This window comes from Ictidomys tridecemlineatus, chromosome 6 (assembly GCF_052094955.1).
Source record: "Ictidomys tridecemlineatus isolate mIctTri1 chromosome 6, mIctTri1.hap1, whole genome shotgun sequence".
Classification (NCBI taxonomy): domain Eukaryota; kingdom Metazoa; phylum Chordata; class Mammalia; order Rodentia; family Sciuridae; genus Ictidomys; species Ictidomys tridecemlineatus.
This window is the reverse complement of record NC_135482.1, coordinates 91012990-91019193: the sequence shown is the minus strand read 5'-3', so window position 1 is coordinate 91019193 and position 6204 is coordinate 91012990.

Genomic DNA, 6204 nt, shown 5'->3' with positions numbered 1-6204 from the left:
TGATGTTGGGCTCTTTATGGCTGGAGATTATTTGACTTAACTTTCTTCGCTAGAAGATAGAGATTAATATTAATTTTTAAAAACTTTGCATAAAGTCTCCTTTATGTCCCTTTTGAGTTTTCATGGTTTTGAACATTCCATGAAGGTAAAAGAAAAAAATAAATCCAATAAAGTCTGAAAGTACTAGTTAATTTAAAAAAAAAAAGTTACTCCTCCACTATGGAATAATAGAGTTGTGCCTATGGAACAATGTCATTAAAAAAAAAAAATTAAAAGAGGTTCCACCATTCCCCAGCTTATCTCTATAATTATAGTTTAAGAAAAAAATATATTTTATGCTATTTATTTGTATTTATTTACATTAGTAACATATCATAAGATACCATAGAAATTGAGAAGCAACTTTGGGTTGATTGTACTCACCCAGATGCATTTCTACTTTTTATGCAATGGCTAAAGTGACCCATGTAGATACATTCAGCTAGGAGTAGGCTGGGGCTGGAAAAGACCCTTATCCTCTAGGGTCTTCCTTCCATAGAACTCCCCTCTAGCTTGAGATTTTTCATAGCATGGCAGTTAGTCTCTAAGAAAAAATTCTCTAAGACAAGCTGCAGTGTGCAAGAATTTATCAAGCCTCTACTCGTACCACACTGGTCACTGTCCCATGGAACAAAGCAAGTCATGTGACCAAGCTAGAATCAGAAATAACTGGAGGGTGAACACTATATGAGGTGGTGCTTTGGGGGCCATCAGTGTCATAGTCCGCCCAAGAAGAAGAAATTAGATTCATTTCTGTCTGTGTTGACCAATAATTTGCATCTGATCATCCATCTAGGTAAGGACAGAAGACAGAAGTAAAGAAGACGGGTATATTTATAAAAGAACTTAGAAATACTTTTTGGAACATATAAATTTTGTGACTAATGAAATTAATTTCCTAATTGGAATCACTTATGATTTGAGTAGACAAGATTAACAACTGCGAATTGAGCTGTTTCTAATATGTTAGCTACTAAAATTAATACCATAGCTAATATCATAGTGCAATAAAACAGGAACTTTGGGCTAGGAAATAGGGTACACACAACTGTCATTAAGCTGTGTGACTTTTAGAGTGCCATTTAAAATTTTAAGACCCCATTATATATTAAAGCAAATGTCTTGAACTATATTACTTCTTAACACCATTTTAGCTCTAAAATTTTCCATATCTTTAAAAATTCTTAAAATAGTATTTGAAACTCACAAAAATCAAAACGTAACAGAAATTTCCTTACTAGTCAGTGATGAATATGTAACCACTAGTTTATAGTTATTAAGATTTTAACTCAACCTATTGGCTCCTTTTATTAGCCTGTTAAAATCTCAGTCAAAACAGACAGCACGGTCAAAGGATGTTTCTATGGTCTCTTCGATGTTACCAGATAGCACCATGATTAGAACTGAATAATAAACAAGGTTCCTATTCAGGGCTGGAGGATAGTTAAATTTGCAAATATGACTAAATAAGAAGGGAAAGGAGGTTCCATTGTTCTTCAGTGGTAGGAGTTATGGAGTGTTTGGTGATCCCTGCTCATCAGAGATACAGTATAAGAAATGTGTCTCACTTTGAAATTCCTCTTCCCAACTTTCTACCTTTCCCCCTGAAGAAGGTGGCTTAAATGACTGAACTTGCAGATCCCTTGTGATGTTCCCCTCCCACTCCCAAGCATTCTATTGTCTTTCTGGTCATTTAGTTAAACTTTTCTTTTACTCTTCTTACAAACAAACCGCCCTAAACTTACAGCAGTATAAGGCACTGGCTTGTGTCTACATATAAGCTGTTATTTTCATGATAGAAGTTTTGTTTTGTGTTTTTTTCCCCCAAAATCCACAAATAGCATCCTATTATTCCTTTTTCTAGCTCTCATTTTTTTGCCTTTGCCTTGTGTATGTGACATCTTCAAATAAGCTCTTTCATTTGCTCCCTTTCCTACCTCCTTACATGCTGTGTACTTCATATTAACTGGTCCATCCTTTTGAGTATGGAAAGTTTTATATGATATACAAGCTTTATAAAGTGCTGTATATACTTTGGATTCACAATGAAATTTTCATGCAGGGATATTTTTCAGCCTTGGGTCACTACTATCCAAGTTTTCTGTGTCTTCCAGTTTCTTCAAAGCTGATTTGCTGTGCATGAAATACTATATAGATCTGTATGATAGAACTTTCCAAGGTGATAGATATCTTTTCCTACCCCTGGTGTCCAATACTCTATCCTCTAGCCACATGTGAACCTATAAGTTTAGTAATTTAATCAATTTTAAATTATACATTCAAGTGTAACTTATGGCTCCCCTGTCATAGTAGTGCAATGGAAGAGAGAATATTTGCACTTTAAGAATTATTTTCCTGACTTTCCTACACTTAGATTATTTCTTATACTTGGAATGTCCTGCCTTATTATCTCAGTCCAGAAAATTCTACCCATCATGATAGGTCTAGATCTAGATTTATCTTCTACAGAACAGCGTCTTGCCGGGAGACTGTTCTGATCCTCACTTTCTTGTAACATTAAGCATACCACTTCTCTGCAATTATGGCAAACTATTTATTGTGCACTACAATTCAGCTGCTTCCCCAAAGTGTGTTTTTCTCCATAATCAGAATTAAAATTCTCTTCGAGGTCAGAAACTCTGTCTAACATTTCTTTTTCATTCCTCTTGGCAACATACCATATGCTGGGCACCTGGTTGCTGTTCAATAAATATTTATTGCATGGATAAATAAAGTAGTTTACATGAGGGAGCAGGGTGACTGGGCAGATGGTCCCCAAACAATAAAAGCACCACTCTTCCTACTAGAAATGATGGTATCTTTTGATGATTTTTCCTTAAGGTTCCAGAAAAGTCTCTAAATATGCAGTTAGGAAGCCTGGTAAGGAGAGAACCAGTTTTTTTTTTTTTTTTTTTTTTGGAAATTTCAGTGTGTAGTTCGGCACTGTTTCATGAACAGGCTTCTCTGTTTGATTTCCTCCAGTATGAAATACACCTAAAGCAGAATAGAGTACCAGAGTGAAATTTTAAGCTTTCTCTCATGTGTGTAGAAAGCCACATGGTGGCTCCCACCACTAGTGATTTCAGATCTGTCTAATAGTTCTGGTTTGACTTTTTACAACTTCTTAAAATGGTTGGCTATGTTATTTGTATATTGCATTTATTCAAACTACTGACATGACGGACTGTGACTCCTGAACTTTCTGGAGTGGGACAAGCAAACAAAATGATGAAGCAAATAACAAACAATGTAACACACTGCTAATGATTTAAAGTCATCCTAAAAAAAAAAAGACTTCAAAATATTATGTAAAATTCTCAAAAAGTTTGAAAAGACATGCCATTTAAAGTAACAATATAGTGTCACTAACATTTTTGAAAATAGTCAACAATGTCTAGAATTTGTTTATACATATGGCATGCATTTTAGATGTAACAGCCAGGAAAATCTCATTATTGTAGACTTCACTTGAAGATCTCTGAGGTCCCTTCCAGCTTTAAAATGCTGAATATAATTCAGAATTTATGATAATTTGAACTAGGCTAGGCTGAAATTTACTTTTGTATGATCTATGAAGCAAGGATTTGCTAATAGTGTAAACAAGGTTGCTTGAGGCTTTTAACCAAGCTGTTCTTAAAGATTTTAACACATTGTGTGATACAAATGGGTCTAACTAATTTCAAATGATACCCACCTATTTATTAAAGCATGCAATGAAAGTCTGTTACTTAGAAGTGCTTTTATTAGCAGCTAAATTTACAGTTTGAATTTTAAAATGAGACATCTGCATTTTTATTAGAATCTATAGTTTATTTTGTTCTTAATTCAGGTTGGTTTCTGTAAGGGCAGACTATATCAATGTTTTTTTTTTTTCTGTAATTAGAAATGATTACATCCAATACAGTTGTGTGGGCTGGGGTTGTCATTCAGCAATAGGGCACTTGCTAAGCACATACTATGCTCTGGGTTTGATACTCAGCAGTAAAAAAAAAAAAAAATATTTCACTTAGTTATTTTTCTCCCTTTTACTTAACTTGTTTTTTAAATCATGTTGATATATTAAAAAATATATTTATTAGACATGGATATTATTTCAGTGCCAATTCAGGTGAGGCAGTTTATGGCAACCTAATTACTCTCTGAGGAATAATTAAAACTCCAGAGCTTCTTAAATTTGGCTGTAATTCTGATACTCAGAATTACAATGGGGTAATATAGAAATACAATGGGGTAATATAGAAACTATAAGATTAGATTGATTCTTGTAAGGTTTTAATTTTCTTCTTCAACGTATTGTGATCCAAATTTGCTTTTACTGATGCTAAAACAATTCTTTGTGCACTAAGGCTAAGAATTATTATTTACTGTAGAACTGAGATTTTACTCTAGACAACAGGGCTTGACAATATGCTTCACTTAAAAATGATAAAAATCCGTCTAAAAATCTGTACAGAAAATACATATATTGCATTATAAAAAAATGCATATAAAAGGATTAACTTAGTAGGGTCTTGCACATGGTTTAGAATGACAGGTTGAAAATCATTGAAGGAAAACAACTAAGGGACGTTCCTTATCACTTGTTACATGTTTACAAAGTGGAAACAAAATTATTACTACTGAAAGACATCTGTTTAAAAATCTCTATGTTGTCCCTTTGCAAGTATAATTTTTAAATACCATAATTTTGGAGACTGTAGGCCAGATTCTACTGGGCATATTTGTATTAATACACAGGGATAAATAACTATGATAATGCAAAAGACATACAAATGAATGCCAAACTTTTACATCCATAGTGCTTTGAACATTGTAAAACTTAAAAAACACAAATTATTGTATTTTTTGGTTAAATAACACTTAATAAGTATCTAATGTACTCCTTTTACTGGCCTAAGTGTTCTGTATTATCTTACTGAATCTTCACAAGAACCTATGAAATAAGAACTATGATTATCTTCATTTAATAGGGGGGAAATTAAAGTTGTGAGAAAGAATAATTTGCACAAGGGATTCCTCTAATATGTGGCAGATAAAGCATTTGAATTCGCATATGTTTGACTCTAAAAACCTATGCACTTGCCCTTCAAATTACTGTGTTTCTAAATAAGATTTGCATTTATTTTCATATCGCATCACTTGTACTAATTATCTTAATGCCCTGATCTCTCCATATAGTAAACATGAGTAAGTCACTAATGCTAAAAATGAGAGGTGTGTTTTGAAAAAGTCTGAAATTGTTATAATTGAAAAGGTGAAGATACTAATCTAAGGCATGAGGAGTTCTGAATGATGGTCTAATGAAATTTGAATATAGCTTCTGAAACTATTTTGCTCAACAAACCAAGTGAGCATCTTTTGAAATTTCATTTGGATCCATGTTTTTTTTTTAAATTCCATTTATGTGTTTTGGTTTTTATTTTTAATTTTAAATGACACATAATGAGCACCATGTGACAGCTCCATACATGTATACATGGTGTAATGTTCAAAAGAGGGTAAATACATCTACTTTCCAGTATGAAATACTTCATCTGAAGTTTTTTATACCAATGTAATGACTTCTTATATCTCATTCAATTCAAGGTTTCTGCTTCATGCCAGTTGGTCAGAAAGGGTAAATTTCACTCATTACTTCTTAACATAAAGAAAGTGCAATGATGTAGAAAATATAGTCTGTTGAAGAAATATCGGTTGCTTGAGAGTCCCAATATACAAGGCTTAAAATTCAGTGATCTTTAAAATCCTTTTCTGTTTCCTCTTTCTTCCTTTTTAAAAAATTTTTAATTTTATTTATTTATTTTTTTGCACTTTAAAGTATCTATTACTCACCTAAATGAAGACAACAACCGGTTCAGAGCAAGTTCTTTTTAATGTACCACTTTAACCCCAATGGCATTTGGCTGAATGACCTCTAGTAAGTACTTGCTAGAAATAATCAACACAAAATAAAACTCAGAAAGGTTACAAATGCTCATAAAAATTGTTATTAACATTGGGTTAAGAAAAATTCCTTGTTAAAATATTTACCTATAATATTACATACGGAAAAAATTGGTTCAGTAGAACAAGTATCCAAAACAATCAGAAAATATAAATCTGGGCTGTGGATGTAGCTCAGTGGTAGTGTTTATGCTTTACATGGACAAAGCCCTGGTTTCAATT